The sequence below is a fragment of the Phoca vitulina genome, unplaced genomic scaffold (assembly GCF_004348235.1).
Source record: "Phoca vitulina isolate PV1807 unplaced genomic scaffold, GSC_HSeal_1.0 scaffold10, whole genome shotgun sequence".
Taxonomy (NCBI): Eukaryota; Metazoa; Chordata; class Mammalia; order Carnivora; family Phocidae; genus Phoca; species Phoca vitulina.
Genome location: NW_022589713.1, coordinates 32,231,047 through 32,252,948, shown reverse-complemented (window position 1 = coordinate 32,252,948; position 21,902 = coordinate 32,231,047). Strand labels below are relative to the sequence as shown.

Sequence of the window (21,902 nt, the reverse complement as noted above, 5' to 3'; positions counted from 1 at the left end):
TTAATTCTTGTTCTATAGGAGGAAGCGAAATATCCTAAGATAATGAAGGTGTCAGAAATACAAATAATGAGTAATATTTGTTGTGAATTTACTTTGTGCTTGGTATGTAATTAAATGTATACTAAATCATATTTTTGTGAGTTACTATAGTTTATTTGTGTCCATTATGTAGATCAGTAAACTGAAACAAAGAAGGTAATTTGCCCAAGGTCTCTTAACTAGAGTCAGACCCTGAACCCTGGCAAGCTGGCTCTAGACTCTATGCTCATATTCATGACATTACATCACCTCTCAAGCTTGGAGAACAACTAGGATTGCTCCAGGATTCAGAAGCCAAAGGAGGAGAAAATTTCAGAAAAAGAATGTGGTTAACCAGTGGATCCTGAAGGCTTTTTTCAGAAAGGTCGAGAAAGGCAACCTATATTGGAGATCTGAAAATTGTAAAATGGCAGGTGTCTTTGAAAACTTATTTCAATGAAGTGGGACAAGCCAAGCCAGAATTTGAAAGGTTAAGACAGTGTTTCTCTGTCGGTCTTTAGAACACGTGATTCAGAATCACCCTGTGTTTTCCTTAAAAATTCAAATTCCCTGGATATGCATTCCAAGCTCCCTTAATTGGTATTCTCCAGTAACATTTAGTTAGAAGAAATAGAAAATCAATAAGAGGGAAAGGAAGAGAAAGAGCAATGAGATGGCCATGGCCTAATTTGCATACTTCATTCAGCAGCAAAAGCTCTGCTATAGAGGCATTTTAGTGACCATCTGTTTTTATTTTAACATGTGCTGGGGAAAGATGAATTGCAAACCCAAGAGACGAATCAAAGTGTTTTCTTGTTATATTTTCAGCAATGTTTCAGGGACTCTCATAGATCTACAAGTCATGAAACCAAATGTTTATCTCCCTCTAAATCTAGTTCTGGTGGTTGTGAGTGGGTCTTGAACACTGTAGGTAATTTGAGGACAGATAATCCATCTGTGCAGGGGCAGGAGGGTTATGTACACCACAGTTTGCATCTGCTCTTGCTCTTTTGTTTGGCATACTGACCATGAAATTTTACAACTTAATCATAAAAGAGTGTCCAAGTGTATATACTTTATCCCAAACTAGTTCCTTCAGCAATATTTTGTATGTTTTTCTTTTTTCTTTTTATATCTTCATTTGTTGAGAATGTTGTCTTCATATGGTGGTAATTTTTTCTCCTAGAAATACATTTACATTTTTTTTTATTTTATTGTGTTATGTTAATCACCATACATTGCATCATTAGTTTTTGATGTAGTGTTCCATGATTCATTGTTTGCATATAACACCCAGTGCTCCATTCAGTACGTGCCCTCTTTAATACCCATCACCAGGCTAACCCATCCCTCTACCCCCTCCCCTCTAGAACTCTCAGCTTGTTTCTTAGAGTCATTTACATTTACATTTTTACCTGAAAAATACTTATTATATAATTGTCAATATTTGTTGATGGCGAGTGTTCTGTAATGTCTCTTTTACTTTTTACCTTAACCAGCCACATATGTGCTAGAGTCCCTACCTCCAGGATATTCTTGTGTGCAATAGATTTACTGAGATAAGAGGTCTTAGTTTTTTTTCTTTTCATTTGATCTCCTGTCTAAAATTCAAGGCTTATACTTAATAAATTGATTTTTACCCTGAGCTAAGTGAATACTCTTTTTACTACTGGTAACTTTCCTATGTTTAATTCATCTATTATTAAATGTAAAAGAAACTCAAATTAAAAAATATTAATAACAAACTATATTATTTTTATTTTATTTCAACAAACATGGAGGGACCTCTGCTACCATCATTTTTTATCAAGACAGTAAGAGGTTTAGAATTATACTTAGTTACTAATCTCAAAATTCATTTTTTAAATGCTGAAAAATCACAATTTTATGAGTAGTGGAAATGTTTTCATTATTTAAATCTTTTAGTCAAGAGGTCAGATTTTGAGATAAGAAATTAGAATAGTGTCAGAACAACCTAACACATCTTATAGGTACTCAATAAATATTAATTTATTATAATCCTGTCAGACACATTTTATTTACTCAACTATTCAAGGACCCTGTTTGCTAACATGACTAATGAAAGTGTTATGATGTTCATAATTCCTGCTATCAGGCTTTTATTCCTACTGTCATAAAATATTTTTCCTTCTTAAATAGCATTTCATTAAGAAATTTCTTTAGTTCTAGAAATATCTTAATAATGTACAGTATTCTCACTATTATAAGCATCAGGGCCCATTTTAACTATATTGTATTTCTGAGGTGGAAATTTTAAAAATCAAAGTGAAGATCCCTACATTCAATATATCTGATCCTGAAATGATTTCTTTACCAAACTATCAATGATATTGTCATTGCCATCACATACTAAGGTTGACTGACTTATTTCATGATGCTTACAAATGTCTTTTCCTTGATATACTATTTAATGACTGCCTTTATTAACTTAATATAAAAGCCCACCACCAAATATCATATGCTATAACATAATTTCTCTGAGATTCAATTGCAATAAAATTGTATTAACCAAACAGCATACTCAAAAAACAAACAAACAAATGACATATTTCTTTTAACATCATTGGAAGAGGAGTGCTCTTTGTTTCCTTTGGAGATATGGCCTTAGTAATCCAACGGTTGAAGGATTTTGAAAATTTAAAGCAGAATAAAGTGATCTAAAATATTTCTGAATTGTTTATTATTATGAACAGTACCACATATTTGTTTATCATATGTAAGTCAGGGAAGTTTTAAAATTAAAGAAGGGGGGTAGGTATAGGGGGAAACTGGAAGTGAGACAAGAAGTCCCAGGGAGATAAGATATATTAGAGATGTTTATAGAAGCATTAAGGCCTAAAGAAACTTAGCTCATACTTCATTTAGAACTCACTCCAGAATAGTTCTACTTTGTCTGGTGAGTTTGTGACAAGTAAAGAGATAAGAAAAAGAGGGCTTAGGTTGCACACTAGAGCTTTGCTTGGTTCTCTTCTGATAGGAGGCGAAACTCAGATATTTCCCTATGTCTCCACATGGGGAAGTCATACATAACTGAGTTGCTATGGGGTCTGGCATGGGAAGAGGCAGGGAATGCCCATATGCTAGACTTGGTTTTGCACATCCTAGACTTGGTTTTGGTTTGATGATGTAGCAGAGACTCAAAGTGGTTTGTAGCATTAACATGAATCAATATAAGGTCAGGTTAGCCAGGCAGATATTCTTGTTCCTTTTCTAGATAGAAATGAAATGAGTTTTAGTTATAATAACAGAACTTTAGCAGTGTACATGGTAGAATACCCTAAGATGGGTACCCGACCAACAGCACCCCAATCGACATCAACCAGCAGATTTTCAAAAACCATCATCATGGTGCCAGAGATCACCCTTACTCCAAATTTGTTCAGACTTGCTCCAATACCAAAATCTTCTTGGACAGGAACAGAGGAAACAGAGATTAAGTTGAAAGACAATATTAAAACTGAAAGTGACTGAATTATCCAAATAGGAACATTTGAATCAATACACAGAGAGAGCTACTATGATTAGCACATTTAGATATTAATTTGTAACTCTGCTACGTCTCCCATATGGTATTTTTTCTACCTCTAGTTGTGCAGTTTTGCTCTCTTAGTTCTCAGATTGATTTCTTGGGTGTCCAAAATGATTTGATGTTTATGTAGTTGTGTTCAGGGGATGAGGCAAGCCTAGAGTACCCCTTCTCCTCTGCCATCTTAACTCTGCCTCCAGAGAGTGTGTGGTATAGTTGACCCTTGAACAACATGGTTTTGAACTGTGCAGGTCTACTTATATGTGGTTTTTTTTTACAGTACAGTACTATAAATGTATTTTCTCTTACTTATAATTTTCCTAATAACATTTCCCTTTCTCTAGCTTACTTTATTGCAAGAATACTGTATATAATAAATATATAAAGCATGTGTTAACCAACAGTTTATGTTATCAGTAAGGCTATGAGTCGTTAGGTTTGGGAAAGTCAAAAGTTACACATAGATTTTTGATTGCACAGGGGGTTTGTGCCCCTAAAATTTATGTTGTTCAAGGGCCAACTGTATTTGTCTGTGTCTGATTTATTTCACTTACATCATGTCCTCCAGGTTCATCCATGTTGTTTCAAATAGCAGGACTTCCTTGTTTTTTAAGGCTGAATCATATTTCATTCTATATTTATATCCAGACATATAATATTCCATTGTATATATAATCCAAATGCATTCACATTTTCTTTATTCATTCTTCTGTCTATAGACACTTAGGTTTTTCTATATCTTGGCTATTGTGAATAATGCTGCAAAGAACATAGGAGTATACCTATCTCTTTGAGATACTGATTTCATTTCCTTTTGTCATGTACTCAGAAGTGGAACTCCTAGATTGTATGGTAGATGGATCCAAAGAGACCCACATGGAGACATATTATAATCAAATTGTCAAAAGTTAAAGAGAGAATTTTGAAAGCAGCAACAGAAAAGTCACTTGTATACAGGGAAGCTCCCATAAGATCATTAGTGGATATTTAGCAGAATCCTTGAAGACCAGAAGGGAGTGGTATGTATAGTCAAAGTACTGAGAAGAAAAAAACCTGCCAACCAAGCTGCTATACGTGGCAAACTTGTCCTTCAGAAGTGAAGGAAAGATAAAGACAAATAAAAGCTGAGGGAGTTCATCACCACTAGACCTGCCTTACAAAAAATGTTAAAGAGAACTCTTCATAACTTACCATAACAGTGGTGAGTAATCATTTTTAAATTTAGTATAAAAGTTAAAAGATGAAAGTGCTAAAAATAACTATAACTGAATTATATTAGTTATATCTAAATAGATATAAATTGGGAATCACTCTTTCCCTTCAATGCTCCCCAAATGGTTGATTTTTAGTCCCTGTGAGAAAAGCCTTCCCAGGAGTCTCAATGTTCAGTCACATCATCTCCCAAGGGATCCACCCCACACACGCTTTATACGTGATTGGGCAGGTCTGTATTTTTACATGGAGTACAGTTCAGATTAAGTTAAAACCTCCAGTAGTTATATTTACTTAAATTTTGTTCTGGATTCTCCTTTTTGAATGTTAAATATATTTTAAAAACTAATATGTAGGTTCACAGCAGGCTTGTTAAGTCATGTTTTAACCACTGTCTCTATTCTTCTGTAGTTTAATGTGTTAGCAGACTAATTGGGTTAGTGGCCTGAAGGAAGAAATTAAAAATATTTATCTCCTACTTAATACTCAATGCAAAGGGCATGCCTTCTATGTAAATTCCTGTTCAGAACCTAGGGGAGAAGAAAAGTAAGCATGAATTTTCACTACTAATTATTTTTTTTAAAGATTTTATTTATTTATTCATGAGAGACAGAGAGAGAGAGAGAGAGGTAGAGGGAGAAGCAGGCTCCCAAGGAGCAGGGAGCCCGATGCGGGACTTGATACCAGGACCCCGGGATCATGACCTGAGCTGAAAGCAGACGCTTAACCATCTCAGCCACCCAGGCGCCCTTCACCACTAATTATTGATTTAAAAAATCCCCAAAACTCTTTTTTCCTACTTTTATGTTTCCGGGGATGCTATTCCAAGTATCTAACACTTGATTCCTTTAGGTAAAATCTAATGTGAACACAACTTTCCAACTGAGAAATGTTTATTTTAATAAAACAATAAAACTAATGTGCATATAATATACACGCATATAACAATTACTGCATAGTTTTGAAACTAGGGCCCTGTTTGAACATGTAGAAAAAGATGGAAATATGGTTATTATGAAAGGAGGATCTTCCTAAACTAAGATTTATTTTTCAGTTGCTAATTTGTTTTCAGTTCCTCCTAATTTTTTGTGGCATTATTTTATTTACCTTACCTATTTAATGAGATTCTTGACAGAGCAGATGAAGTAATGTAGGTGGAAGTATTTCAACAATCTCTTTTTCTTACAAAGATGTGAATTTTAATTAGTTATTTCTTTGAAGTATCTCTGAATTATTTGAACATAAAGCCTCCAAGAATTTAATAGGAACTTAATTCCACATTAAAACCTGAAGTAAAAGTCAGGGGAATAAACTCTGAGGGTTTGTGAAATTTCTGGAATACTTCTTACACACAAAAATTACCCATCACTCTGTAGTAATTAGCACTGATAACATCAAAGCCAAAACATTTCAGACTTAGGGACAGTCAGGAGAAGGAGAGATGGGGAAAGTGCATTGTCTTTTGCAGGTAGCTTGAGAAAAGAGGCAAAATAAGCCATGGCAACTGTGAGAAGGAGGGGGGCCCAGAAAGAACCCCTAGGACTAGACAAATTTTTTTGACAATTAGCCTGCATCTGAGCTGTGGACCCAGGTAGTTGAATTGACAGATACTTATATTTGGGGCTTCTGTATTAGTGGTCCCAATCAGCCTCACCTGAGTACTTGGGTACACCCAGTTCTCGGTGGCCTACCCCAAATTTATTGAATCAGAAACTTGGTGGTAGGCTGAGCAATCTGTCTTAAAGAACCCTTCACATGCTTCTGGATGCAGGCTCAAGTATGAGAATCACTGCCCTATGTCATAAATACATCTCAGAAGCAATAATTTTAGGATAAAATAAAGTAACTTACATATTCAATGCACGCATGCAATAAAATAAGTGTTAGCTATAATTATAATTAGTCCTTGTGAAACCTATAATCAGCTGGCAGAAAAGTAAAGATTGGAAAAGTATATAGGCAAAGAGTTTTAGGACTTACAGTGTTCTTATAAAAATAGTTCAGAGACCCCCTCATATTGTGACCTGCATACAAGTCAACTGGGGATTGCAAATGCAGATTCTGAATCAGACAGGTCAGGGGCAGGGTCTGAGATTCAACATTTCTAACCAGCTCCCAGGTAATGCTATTGCTACTAGTCCTGGGACCACACTTTGAGTAGCAAGGATCCGGTGTGTAACTCCTTTTACTTCTACTTCACAATTCTTTGCACCCCCCAAAGCAATATGAAGCAGAAGTTTGTGTATTCATAGGAAAGCCAAAGAATAGGTGAGTAGCAAGTTGGGACTCTCTGGAGTTCATGTGATCTACTCTTTTGAAGTGTAGCTTTTGTTTATTTTTCTTTTGGAAGCAATTTAATGGTTCTTAGAAAAGAGAGTTTGGAAAGTAGCCATAAATTCCTCAAGTTTTATGATCATTTCCCATTGATTTCATAATTTCAAAGGGATCCCAGACTGCTGGACTAAATAAAGGTCAGACAGATGCATTAGATAACCCATGTATAACTACCACCATGTAGATCTTACTTTGCAAAACCGTCTGGAACAGTCCATGCTTCAGCTTAGCTTAGTAAACCTTACAGATGTAATTTTCAAAAGCAGCTCCTTTTTTGGGGGGAGTTTGTTTTCTGAAGCTAAACTTAGTTTTAATTGTTGACTCATATACATAGATTCTTGGTTTGTAGCCACATAGCTGACACCAAAGGGAATTTTTTTTTTTTTTAAAGTTATATTTAGGGATGCCTGGGTGGCTCAGTCAGTTAAGTGTCTACCTTCAGCTCAGGTCATGATCCCAGGGTCCTGGGATCGAGTTCCACATCAGGCTCCTTGCTCAATGGGAAGTCTGCTTCTCCCTCTGCCTGCCACTCCCCTTGCTTGTGCTCTCTCTCTCTCTCTGATAAATAAATAAATAAATAAATAAATAAATAAATAAATAAATAAAATCTTTAAAAAAACTATGTTTAATTGTGGTCAGCCCCTTCTTTAGTTTTGAGGGTTTTCCAAGAAATAATGGAAGATATGGTCTACACTTTAATAGAGGAAGCTGGGTGGTATTGAGTAAATGGTTCTGTTCTTTAACCAAAACAGTTAACTATTTATTTTTTTTTTTAATTTTTTAAATTTTATTTTGTTAGTCACCATACAAATACATCATTAGTTTCTGATGTGGTGATCCACGATCCATTGTTTTTGTATAACACCCAGTGCTCCATGCAGTATGTGCCCTCCTTAATACCCATCACCAGGCTAACCAATCCCCCCACCCCCCTCCCCTCTAAAACCCTGTTTGTTTCTCAGAGTCCACAGTCTCTCATGGTTCATCTCTCCCTCCGATTCCCGCCCCCCTTCATTTTTCCCTTCCTTCTCCTAATGTCTTCCATGCTATTCCTTATGTTCCACAAATAAGTGAAACCATATGATAATTGACTTTCTCTGCTTGACTTATTTCACTTAGCATAATCTCCTCCAGTCCCATCCATGTTGATGTAAAAGTTGGGTATTCTCCTTTCTGATGGCTGAGTAATATTCCATCGTATATATGGACCACATCTTCTTTATCCATTCATCTGTTGAAGGGCATCTCGGCTCTTTCCACAGTTTGGCTATTGCGGACATTGGTGCTATGAACATTGGGGTGCATATGGCCCTTCTTTTCACCACATCTGTGTCTTTGGGGTAAATACCCAGGAGTACAATTGCTGGGTCATAGGGTAGCTCTATTTTTAATTTTTTGAGGAACCTCAACAGTTAACTATTTAAAAGGGTTGTATGACAGACCAGAAATAACACCTCTTATTTACGTAGAATCCTTAAATGAAAGACTTTTCACTTTTTCTGGACTCTGCTGTTTTAGGTTTGGTAAATTTGTACTTAATTGGATTTGATAGCTCCATCATGCATGACTGAAGACAAATTTATAAAGCACAAATTCTAACTCAGTTGAGTTTCCTTGAATTCTCTGGTTTTATATTAAAGTTGTTATACAAATTTTATACAATTGGAATTCTATTCATGAAACTCTTAAAGTGATATTGAATAATAAGAATAAGCTATATTCAAACTACATTTTTATATTAAACAGTCATAAAACAATTACCACAGAAATGCAATATTTACTCAATGTCGGCCTCAGAAACACTGTTTTTCAATCCCCATCTCTCTGGTCAAACTACTTCTTTTTTAATCACTGTACATTACATCATTACTTTTTTTTTATTATGTTATGTTAATCACCATACCTTACATCATTAGTTTTTGATGTAGTGTTTCATGATTCATTGTTTGCGTATAACACCCAGTGCTCCATTCAGTATGTGCCCTCTTTAATACCCATCACCTGGCTAAACCACCCCCCACCCCAGAACCCTCAGTTTGTTTCTCAGAGTCCATAGTCTCTCGTGGTTCCTCTCTCCCTTCTGATAAATGAACTCTTAATCCCCTTCACCTCTCTCACCCATGCCCCACACAATTCCCCTCTGGTAATCATCACTTTGTTCTCTGCAGCTAAGAGTCTGTTGTTTTTTTTATTTGTTTCTCTGTTTTTCCTCTGTTTGTTTTGTTTCTTACATCTCACATATGAGTGAAACCATATGGTATTTGTCTTTCTCTGACTGACTTACTTCACTTAGCGTTATACCTTCTAGCTCTATCTATGTTGTTGCAAATGGCAAGATTTCATTCTTGGCCTGTAATAGATTTTAAATGTGTCTCTTAAAACATCAGATAATAGTGCTCGCTTCAGTAGCACGCAGCACATATACTAAAATTGGAACCATACAGAGATTAGCATGGCCCCTGCACAAGGGTGACACTCAAATTCATGAAGTGTTCCATATTTTAAAAACAACAACAACAACAAACAACAACGAAAACAAAATACCCATCAGGTTGTAGTTTCAGTTTTATATACCTTGTAGGCAGGATTTGGCCGATTGTTTGGATTTTAAAATAATTTGAACTTTTGCTAAGAAAATTATTTTTTTTTAATATTTTATTTATTTATTTGACAGAGAGACACAGAGAACAAGCATGAGAAGGGGGAGAGGCAGAGAGAGAGGGAGAAGCAGACACCCAGCTGAGCAGGAAGCCTGATGTGGGGCTCGATCCCAGGACCCTGGGATCATGACCTGAGCTGAAGGCAGACACTTAACTGACTGAGCCACCCAGGTGCCCCAGAAAATTAATTTTTTGAACATGGAAACATTATATTGCTTGCTGTCCTTTCATAAGTGTATATTTTAATATTTAGCACTTAGGAGAATACTTTTTTTTATCATAAAGGAGAACCCTACTAATAGGTAGCCTTAGTTTTAATTTCACATTATTCCCCCCAAAAGGAATAATATGAATATCAGGATCTATCACATTCTGACCTCTTCAAAAATTCCATCCAAGACTCTTAGTAATAGTACTTGACTGGGTGTTATCCACAAACAATGAATCATGGAACACTACATCAAAAACTAATGATGTAATGTATGGTGATTAACATAACATAATAAAAACAATAGTACTTGACTATTAGGGGTGCCTGGGTGACTCAGTCAATTTAAGCAACTGACTCTTGCTTTTGGCTCTGGTCATGACTTCAGGGTTGTGAGATTGAGCCCCGCATCGGGCTCCATGTTTGGCACAGAGTCTGCTTGAGATTCTCTCTCTCCCTCTCCCTCTCCCTCTGCCCCTCCCCCTGCTCATACTCTCTCTAAATAAATAAATAAATAAATAAAATCTTAAAAATAGTACTTGACTAACTAGTTTGTTTGCTATAGTGTAAATACTAGTTTGCTAATACTACACACACATAGTCTATTCTATGTTAATTTTTTGTTTGGTGGGCCAAATTATATAGTAGACCTTTATGTTATTTCAGCATACTTGTTACTGTTCTCATTAATTACAGTGCTGTTATTATTCAGAACTTTTAATTGCAAATATCAGAAAAACTGACTTAAAAGGGGAGTATATTAACTCATTTAATGAAAAGTTGAAGGTGGAAAGAATGGGATGTGTGTGGCTTTATGCACAGCAGTACTTAAGGGCACAGCCTCTGTTGTCAGTATGTCCTCTTTCCGCTATTTACTAGCTATGATACTGCACACTTTACTTAAGGTCTTTCAACTCCAATTTTCTTGGCTGTGTGATGTGTATAATAATGTCATCTTGTTTTGAGTGTTGTATTAATAGGCATGAGGTTCTTAGAATGAGACCTGACAGAAAGCATGCAGTATCACCATAAACAGTCCATTTACCAGTCTCCATTTCTTAGGGTGAGTTTTCCTCTCTATTGATAACACCATCTTTACCAGCAACTCAGGGCTTCCATTTTCCCAACACTAAGTTCAGCAAAAGAAAATATCCCTTTCCTAGTTATTACAGTAAAATCCTCAGGGTAACATTCACTAAACTGATTGGGTTATGTTCAGTCCCCTTGGCCAGAAAGCATATGTCCTGCTCTGATAAGCCAGCTGTGGGACACATGCCACTCTTGGAACTGGATTCAATCCAGCACAGTGATGGAGAAGGGGCTGGTGGCTTTGCAAGGAAAATTGAGGTTCTCTTACCAGAAGGGAAGGAAGTAGATTTGGATAAGCAAGAATAACAACTGTTTATTTTTAAAGTTCTTTGAACTTTGATTGTAACACTTTGGCTACATTGTTATATTTGTTCCAAGTTGTTTGGTCACTTTCTAATCACAAGCATTTACAAAATAGCAATAGGAAAATTGACTACCATAATTTTAATTCACTAACCATAAATGAAATACAGATTCACTAACAGCTAGGATGTAGCTTTTAGTTACCAAAAATGTCTTGTTTGAAAACACTCTCTATTGTTTTTCTATTTTATCTCCTTTTAATAGTGAAAAACAAAATAGTCTCCCAAAAATAGACAGAAAAACCCAGAAAAGTAAAAATCTTCACATAATGTGCTTGCTTCACAATTTATAAGAAATTCTAGATACTGGCTTATGGGTCCTCTTCCTTTATTTTATCACATTATCATTAAGATATATTATTTTGGTCTACTTTGCAGCCTAGTGTTTTATTCATCTAAATTATTCTATGAAGACTTTTTTCAATGTTGCACAAATTTTTAGGTTTAAAGTGTCAGGAAAACCAGAATGTCAGAATCAACATGATCTAAATGTAATCATAAAATATTTTGTCATCTGCTTATTCATTCATTTAACAAATATTATAGAGAACCTCTTGTTTGCCAGGCAAAGATCTTTGCCATCATGGAGTTTATAATTTGGTAAGTAGAGAGAGACAATAGAAGTCTATATCATAAAAAAGCAAATTATATTATAATATAGTGTCAGTATAGTATAATGTAGTATGGGGACAATGTAGATTTTATTTTAGGTACTCAGTGTGATTTATTTCAGTCTCAAGCTTTAAGACAGCAGGGAAAGACATAGAAAAAAAATTATTTTGTCTAACCCATTGTTACAGCCTTTTGGTTTATAACAGTTAATCATATTAATGGAGAACTCCTGTGGACTGCTTGTACTTTTAGCATGCTTAAGTAATAGTAAATAAAATAATTCTAACTGGAGCTATTTCTCAAATATTACTGTTTATTCTATTTAAATGAAACATTTTAGAAATGTTAGATCAAATCCTAAAAATAAAATTGAATCCTTCCTCCTTTTTTAGTAAACCAGATGATCCTCCCTCAGGCTAATTAATGCTTTCCTTGAATGCTCACAGGGGTCCATAAGCACCTTTTTTCACTGTGCTCATTGTAGTCCACAGTTTGCTTTGTTTCAGTCATGTGTGCATGTCCTGGTCATCTGTCTTGCAGTTCACTGCTCCATTCTCCCTTCACTGAATAGCCGGACTCTTCAGGCACATGTTTCTAGCACTGGATTTCTTTTGCTCTAACATCTATAGCAAGTCTATCTATGGTTTACCCCAGCTGGGATGATTTTACTGCTTTATTGGGGAAAAACTGTTCTCTTCTCTCTCATCTCCAACTACCTGGAGGTTTATCTCCCTCCAGCTTTCCTATTGACTTGGACCTAGAGGCCAGTATGGTCAGTGAACTAACACACAGTACTCCTTGTTGGGGAAACATTAGCCTGTAAACCCCACTTTTAGGCTCTCTAACACTCTGGATCATTATTAGTACCTGGTCTCAACGCAGAGTGCCTGAATCTTTATTCTTATAAGTGTGTTCTTTATGTCTGAATTTTTCTCTTCTGACCCCTTATCCCCACATGATCAAGGATAGTTTTTGAAACTCAAAACCCATAAATTGCATTTATTTGTTCTTTGTGTCCTATCCCTTGCTTTAAACATAAATCTGGGGATGCTACATAGAGTAAGAGGACATAGCCAGAAAAGAAGCCTAAAATTATATTTCAGAAAAAGTATTTTGCCTGACCAACTTCCCTACTAGACATTGAGTTCCCTTCATAAGTGAAGAATCTTGTCTAGTAAGGAGAGGGAGCATGGTGTAGTTCAAAGAGCAGGGGTTTAAAGACAGGGGGCTTTGTATTCAAATAAAGTTCTGTTTGCAAGCTCTGAAGGTTTGGGCTTTTTAAATTTCTTAGCCTCTATAATTTCAACATTAGATCACACAATGATAGCTGTATTCCATGGTGGTTGTGAGGAATAGGGGAAAAAAATATGTATATATAAAGAATAAAATGTAACATTCACTCATTAAAGAAGGTGTGTCATAGTTGCTAATATTCAAAGAAATTTCTCTAGTAATAGTTCAGATTTCATATGTATATACATATATATAATCATGACTTGAAATTGTTTAATGAAGAAAAGCATGATGTTGAATAAGAATTTTTGGAGAAAGTAACTTACTAATCATATATATGGATGTCCATCGCATCATTATGGGTAACAATATGAAAATTTAATAAGTCTAAATGTCTATCATTAGGGAAATATTTAAAGACAAGTCACAGAAGAATATGCATCATATGATCTAAGCTCAGCAAAGAAAACAAATTATCTGCCAGTATGTGTATGCAAGTGGATAGAAATAGATCTGGTTGCATACATAGGGAAACTACAGTTGTTCTTTCTGGGGATCATAGAAGTTTGGAGTATGAAAACGTCTTTAACTCTACTTTGTATTTGTCTTTGTTTTAACCTTAATGCATAAAACACCTGCTATATTAAATGAATTTCTTCCTCTCCCTATAAATTTCATTATCACTGTCATCATTCATAACCCCAGAGAAAGCAAGTGACACACTCAAACTGGCAGACTGTGAGAAGGGAAATCTGATAATAGTGAGTAAACATTTAATAGTGAAAGATCACCACCACCATTCATGACAGAGTTGAGGGCAGAGAGCTTTTAGGAACCCAGGGCGGGGAAAATCCTGTGGAGAAGGCTGTTCTGAGACTTGTGCCTCTTGACAAGTTAGGCCCAGGTGACCTCCAGGGAGAGAACTGGGAAATAAAACATTACAATGCCCTTGACCTCACTGACCTCATTCATCTCTCCTGCTCCCGTCTCCTGCTGGGGCTCTCCATTGGCTAAAGGCTGCCAGGAAGTAAGGACACCCATGGAGGGAGATGGCCTGCCTGATAAGTTTTTCAGGTTGGAGAACAGAGTAGAGAAAGATGAAAAGAATAGCTACAGAATCAAACAAATGTCATAAATGAGAATTTAAACAAATAAATGTTTATATGTACAGTTGACCCTTGAACAGCATGTGGGTTAGGAACGTGGACCCCCCTGCACAGTTAAAAATTCACATATAAATTTTGACTCCCCCCAAAACTTAACCACTAATAGCCTCCTGTTGACATGAAGCCTTACCGATAACATAGTTGACATATATTTTGTATGGTGTATGTATTATATACTGTATTACAATAAAGTAAGCTAGAAAGAAGAAAATGTTAAGAAAATCATAGGAAGAGAAAATACATTTACAGTACTGTACTGTATTTATAAAAAATCTGCATATAAGTGGACACACACAGAACTAAATTAATTTATAGATGCATTTTGTTCATAATTTCATCATAACTACCACATTTTGTGGTTTGATTTGGTTTTCCATCACCAATTTAAATTTGGCCATTTTTAGACTGTAAGAAAAATGACTATGGAGAGAAAAACAAACAAAGGAAAAAACAGTTAAATTTGAAAGGAAACCCAAAGAATAAAATTCACAAAACACATAAACTTGTAATAAAAAACTAGTAAAAACAAAACAAAACTAGTAAAAAAAAAAAACAAATAAACCAAACATAATTTTGTTTAGTTAAAAAAATTACTAAAAAAGACGAGTAAAAACCATACTGAAAAAAAGCATAGTATGAAAACCAAACAAACAAATGACAAAAAAAAAAAAAAAACCCACAATATTACTGTGGGCTAAACATTTTACCAAAAATAGAGCCATTTCCTAGGGTAGGCTTGGGTGTTTTCCAAGTTTCCTTCAAGACTTAAGTCTTCTTCGTGGATGGAACTGGAGGGTATTATGCTGAGCGAAATAAGTCAAACAGAGAAAAGACATGTATCATATGACCTCACTGATATGAGGAATTCTTAATCTCAGGAAACAAACTGAGGGTTGCTGGAGTGGTGGGAGGTGGGAGGGATGGGGTGACTGGGTGATAGACACTGGGGAGGGTATGTGCTCTGGTAAGCACTGTGAATTGTGCAAGACTGTTGAATCTCAGATCTGTACCTCTGAAACAAATAATGCAATATATGTTAAGAAAAAAAAAAAAGAAGAAGATAGCAGGAGGGGAAGAATGAAGGGGGGGGAAATCGGAGGGGTAGACGAACCATGAGAGACGATGCACTCTGAAAAACAAACTGAGGGTTCTAGAGGGGAGGGGGTGGGAGGATGGGTTAGCCTGGTGATGGGTATTGAGGAGGGCACGTTCTGCATGGAGCACTGGGTGTTATGCACAAACAATGAATCATGGAACACTACATCAAAAACTAATGATGTAATGGATGGGGATTAACATAACAATAAAAAAAATAAAAAAAAAATAAAGAGGTAATTCTTTGGAACCAAAAAAAAAAAAAAAGACTTAAGTCTTCTTGTGCCTGAGAATTGTAGTATTCTCATGTTTCAGTTACTCCAAATAAGCTGTCAACCTGATGATGCTTTTTAGCTCTCTGTAAAATTGACTGTCATTTAACCATGAGTTTTGTGGATCAATGTTGAAATGCAGTCACTCAATGTCTTTTGAGCTATACATGTTTAAGAGGCAATAATATACCACAAGGCAAGAAGTACCAGCTTTGGGGATAAAGAGATCTGAAATTGGCTAGGCTAATTGTATGTCCTTGGTCAAGGTATTTACTATTTCTTTTTTTTTTTTAAGATTTATTTATTTATTTGAGAGAGAGAGAGTGGGTGCAGAGGGAGAGAGAATCCTAAGCAGACTCTGTGCTGAGTGCAGAGCTGGTCACCGGGCTCGATCTCACAACCCTGAGATCACAACCTGGGCCAAAACCAAGAGTTGGGGGCTTAACTGCCTGCACCACCAGGTGCCCCAGGGCATTTACTACTTCTATGCCTTAGTTTCCTCAGCTATAAAACTGAGACGTGAGTAACAACTTGGGCCACTGTAATTTCACTGAGCTAGCACATAATAAGTGTTGGGGCAAAATGCATGTTCCACACAGGTAGCTTTTCTTTCCTGGATATGTTGTCCTCCTCCTGTTCCCCCAGGGGCAGTGCTTTCAGTTCTTAATTTGATTCTTGTCTCTAGAAGGTGAATGGCAGACCAGTAAACTATTGCTACTCTTATCAGAGAGGCCCTGGAATTCTCCGGTTCACCAGGCTGAGTTCTAAGCATTTTGTACTTTACATGACAGTGCTTTCCCTCCATTGGTACAAATAATTGGGAGTTGGTCTCCTTAATCTCAGGAAGTTCAGCAAATTGAAAAAAGTACCTAGGATTCCTGCTCTGTTTTTGCCCAAGTTGTAAACAAATCAAGATTTAGAACAAAGTAAGTGGGGAACTAATTCATATACTTTAAAAATGTATATTTTTAAGTTATTCTTTTGGGGGGGTCTTTTTATTCTATTAGATGATTTCAAGAGAAAGAAAATATATTCTTTGAGAACTAGTCTTGCCAGTGGGTTTTTAAAATAATGAAATACTGTTTTGGGTCTGTTAATTATACTATCCTACAAAGAACAGGTGACTCTTCGTATTTCTATATAAAGCATTCAAGGAAGTTTTTGATTTTCTTCTGAAGTGTTTTTTAATTTCTTTAGAAGTCCAATAAACCTCTCTTATATTTTTAAATAATTAAATATGTTGCTCTCTAAATATTTGGCTTACAAGTGCATGAGAGCACATCTTTTAATCGCTGAGTATTTATTATATTGTAAATTGCTCAGGACTTGAATCCTGGTGGCCTTGTTGTACAATTTGTGTTTACATTCAGCAATTATATAAGCTTCAGTATACCTTATTTAATATAAACCAAACTAGTATACCTTATTTACTGTAAACCTCAAAATATAAATGATTAAAGAAATGGGATATTGTCCCGTTTGTCCTCTGATAAAAATGTAGCTAACAAAACCTAGCACACCCCTCTCCTTCTCTTGGCCTTCAAGAAATTAATTTTAGAAAAAGCAACATCCTAAGGTTGCATATTACCTTAGAGTTTCTACAAATTTATCAACCTGATTTTTTCCTATATGCATTTTAATTTTTTGTTTTTAAATACTTTAAGACTTATAAGATGTTGCAAAAATAGTACACTTTTTATGCACTTTTACGCAGCTTTCCCTGATGATAACATCTACAACCAGAGTACTTTATTAAACCAGGAAATTAGCGTTGCTATAATATGGTTAAACTAGACTTACTTGGTTTGAATCCATTTTTACATGTATTCCTTTTTTTCATTTTGCTTTGTATAGTTCTGTGAAAGTTTATTGAATGGGTAGATTCATATAACCACCACCACAAGCAGGATGCAGACCTGTTTTATCACTACAAAGAAATGCCCAACCTACCTGTAACACGAATCCCTAATTCCCTTTCTCGAACCACTGATCTGTTCCATCACTATAATTTTCAGAATGTTCTATAAATGTCATAATACGGTATATATAACCTTTTCAAATGTCTTTTTTTCATACAACATGAGTGTGATATCCATTCAAGTTGTGTGTTTCAGTGACTCATTTCTTTTTATTGTTGAGTAGATTTCCATTGTATAGATGTACAGCAGCTTATTTATTCATTTAGTAATTGAAAGATACTCAGCTATTACAAGTAAAGTTGCTGTGAAAATCTATGTGCAGGTTGTCGTGTGGACATAGTTTTTATTTCTGTAGGAAATAAACCAGGAGTGCAATTGCTGAGTTGTATGTTAATATATGTTTTGACTGCCACATCGATTTCCAGAGTGGCTATGCCATTATACATTCCAACTAGCAACACATGAGAAATGCGGTGTCTCCACATCCTCATCAACACTTGATTTAAGCTGTAGTATTTTTTTATTTTGTCCATTCTGATAGTATAGAAGTTTTCATTGTGCTTTCATTTGCATTTCCCAAATAACAAATGATATTCAACATCTTTTTATCTGCTCAGTCTCCATATATTCTCTTTGGTCAAATGTCTCTTTACTCGTTTATTAATTAGCTATTTTCCCTTATTATTGATTTTAGAGAGTTCTTTATATATTTTGAAAACAGATCCTTTGTTGGATATGTCATTTGGAAATACTTTCTCACAATCTGTGGTTTACCTGTACACTATCTTAATGTGTTTCGCTGAAGAAGTTTTTAAGTTTGATGATGTCCATGTTATTATTTCTTTTTTTATGGATTGTGCTTTTGGTGCCGTGTCTAAGAACTCTTCGCTAACTCTAGGTCACAAGGATTTTCTCTTATTTTTTCTTCTATTAGTTTTGTAGCGCTATATTTTGCATTAATAGTTTTGATCCATTTTCAGTTAATTTTTGTATAAAGTATTGGGTTTAGGTCGAGGTTATTGTTATCGTTATTATTCTTTTGCCCGTGGATGTCTAATTGTCCCCAAACTGTTTGTTGAGAAGCTAATCATTCTTATTTGTTTTTGCACCTTTATCAAATATCAAGTGATGTGCTTGTGATGGGTCTTCTTCTGGACTCTCTGTTTTGTTCTATTGATCTATGTGTATATTCTTGCCAATTTATTCATTTAAATGTCCAAATTACTGTAGCTCTATAGTAAGACTTAGTATTGTGTAATGCGGTGGCTGAAATTTTATTCTTTTTCAAAAATTATTTTAGTGATTAAAGCTTCTTAGTTCCTGTTCCTTTAAATGGTAGACTTGGCTTATCTATATCTGCAAAAATCTTGCTAGGGTTTTGATAGGAACGTGTTAAACCTATAGATAAATTTGGAGAGATTTGACATCTTTACTATGTTGTGTCTTCCATTGCATGAACATGGTGTGTCTCTTCATTTATTTAGGTCTTTTTAGTTTTAGCACACAAATTCTGGATATGTTTTATTGGATTTATACTTAAGTATGATAATTTTTAGGATTGTTGTAAATTGCATGTAAAATTTCTGTTTTCAATTGTTCATTGTTTGTATACAGAAATAAGATTGATGGGTGTGTGTGTGTGATGAACTTGCTGAACTCTTATTAGTTATAGCAGTTTTCTTGTGTATAACTTAAAAATTTCTATATAGCTAATTAGGTCATCTGCAAATAGGCAAGTTTTATTTCTACTTATTGAGTCTATATCCCTTTTGTTTGTTTTGCTTGCTTTATTGCACCTGGCTAAGATTTGCAGTATGATGTTGATTAGGAGTTGGAAGAGTGACTACCCAAATGTTTGGAAATTTTCTTGTTTTCATTCTGTTTAAGACTTTTAATACGATTCCCTTTTGTTTGTTTTGCTTGCTTTATTGCATTGGCTAAGATTTGCAGTATGATGTTGATTAGGAGTTAGAAGAGTGACTACCCAAATGTTTGGAAATTTTCTTGTTTTCATTCTGTTTAAGACTTTTAATATGATTTCCTTATGAACAGGGAATATACTTTATATGATTTTTAATTATTCTCAATTTGTTGAGGTTGGTTTCATGAATGAATATGTGTGCTTTGTTGATGAATGTTCCATGTGTACTTGAAGACAATGTGTATTCTGCTGTTGTTCAGTGGCATGTTCTTTAATTGTCAGTTAGATTTTGTGGGTTAATGGTGGCATTGAGATCTTTTCTATACTTGCTCATTTTCTGTCTCATAGCTTTAATGATTACCAAAAGAAGGGTTTTGAAGCCCCTAACAACTTTCACTTCTGTCATTTTTGCTTTCATATATTTTGAAGCTCTATTGTTGGATGCATACCCTTTAGCATTATTAGATTTTCCTGGTGATTTGACTCTTGGTGATTTTATTTGTTCTGAATTCTTTGTCTAAATATTAATATAGCCCTCCAGCTTTCTTTGATCAGTGCTTATATGTAACCTCTTTTCCTATGCTTTTACTTTTTTTTTCTTTTTCCAGCTTTATTGAGATATGTGCATGTATCACATTTTCTTTATCCATTGATCATTTTAACCCATCTATATTACTATATTTGAAGGGTATTTCTTGTAGATTGTATCTAGTTGAGTTGTTTTTTAATCAGTTCGTACAACTATTTACATTTGATGACATTATTGATATCATTATATCTGTCATTTGATTATGTGTTTTCTGTTTGTTCTTTCTGATTTTTCTTTCTGTCTTTCCCCTTCCCTGCCTTCCTGTAGATTACTGAACATTCTTTTCACTTTCTTATGTGAGCCACTCATGGATCTGCTCAGAAGTTCGTACATAGCTTAAAAAATTCCTTTCATCAGCAATATTATCTTGCACAATTCTCCCTTCACTCTATAGTTAAGAGGAGGAGATATGCTGCTCTTTACTGTCATTTACTTAGTTCATGTTGAGGATGATCTACCAGACTTCTCCCCTCCTCTGTAACTGTGGTGTCCATGGAGAAGGGAAGCGTGCTGTTTCTACTGTGTTGGTGTAGGGTGGGGAGGGTTAGAAGGATCATTTCTTGAGTTCTGGTCTCTTTCCAGCCGTCCTTCTTTTCTCCATCTTTCAATTGTCTGGTGGTTGCTTTATGTATTTGTCCAGGGTTTACAGTTGTACTTAGCAGGAGGAATACGTAGAATGTGTTTGTTTTTTTTTTTTTTTAATCTTGCCTCAAATCAGAAATGTGATCTGTAACAAATTTCTTAATCATTTTTATTAATTTAATGTGGCCATTGTACTGTGCTCTAGTATAGTATAAAATAAAAGAGCAGTTTTTTGATTGTTTATCTATATAGCCTTTTTTTCTCTCCTCCTTTCCCTCTCACCCCCCTCTCCTCATGCACACCCCACATAAAGAGTTCATATTCAGTACTCTGTTCCATAGTCCGTCTGAATTGCTTTTTAAACCTTAGAGTCTTCATGCTATTGAGTAGGGTATTAAGCAAACTTTATTTGTGGGGATGAAGAAAAAAGGATCTTGAAGATATGAAGTATTTCCCAAAGTCAAAAAATATTTTATTTAAGAATCCAAATCCTTTGTTATCTCTGCCAGGAAAGGATAGAAAGGGAATTTTGAGGGTATTTAAAGACAATAATATAAAAATAACCACTGTTTTATTAAAAGAGATAAATTAACTGCACTTCCAGCTAATAAAACATTTAAGAGATTTCATAAAGATCTAGAATTTTAGTTTTTGGAAGGACTATAGAGATTTTCTAGTCCAATAATTTCATTTTAAAAAGGAACATTTTAAGGCAACTTCACAATATTTAGTCTGAATCTATTGTATTATATTTTCTTAAGTTAACAGAGTTTTCAGTGAATAACTTGCATTAGTTAATCTCTTCCTTAAATGTTGAAATATCTTTAACATTTTATACAGGTACATTTTCTGGAATTTCAGAACAGGAAGAAATTATTACTAATTTATTGTAAATATACTTTTAGTGGCTTTTTGATAAGTTACTATTAAAGACATGGGTAAATTATTAAGTTTCTAAAGTATTCATATTTCCTAGGCACCAAATCATTAGGCAATAAGTTCCTGCAATATTAATAAATTAAAGACCATTAATTATAATTACTATTCAGTAATGTTTCTGCTACAGTTCATCTACAGAAGTGT

General features: G+C 35.0%; 1 protein-coding gene and 1 pseudogene across 2 annotated transcripts in view; both read left to right on the top strand.

The window, feature by feature from the left end:
- ZNF385D (zinc finger protein 385D) overlaps positions 1 to 21,902 on the top strand; it is an 886,773-nt gene that overhangs the window by 230,469 nt on the left and 634,402 nt on the right. The gene's annotated exons all lie outside the window — the stretch shown is intronic.
- On the top strand, positions 9,505 to 9,615 carry LOC116635350 (annotated as a pseudogene).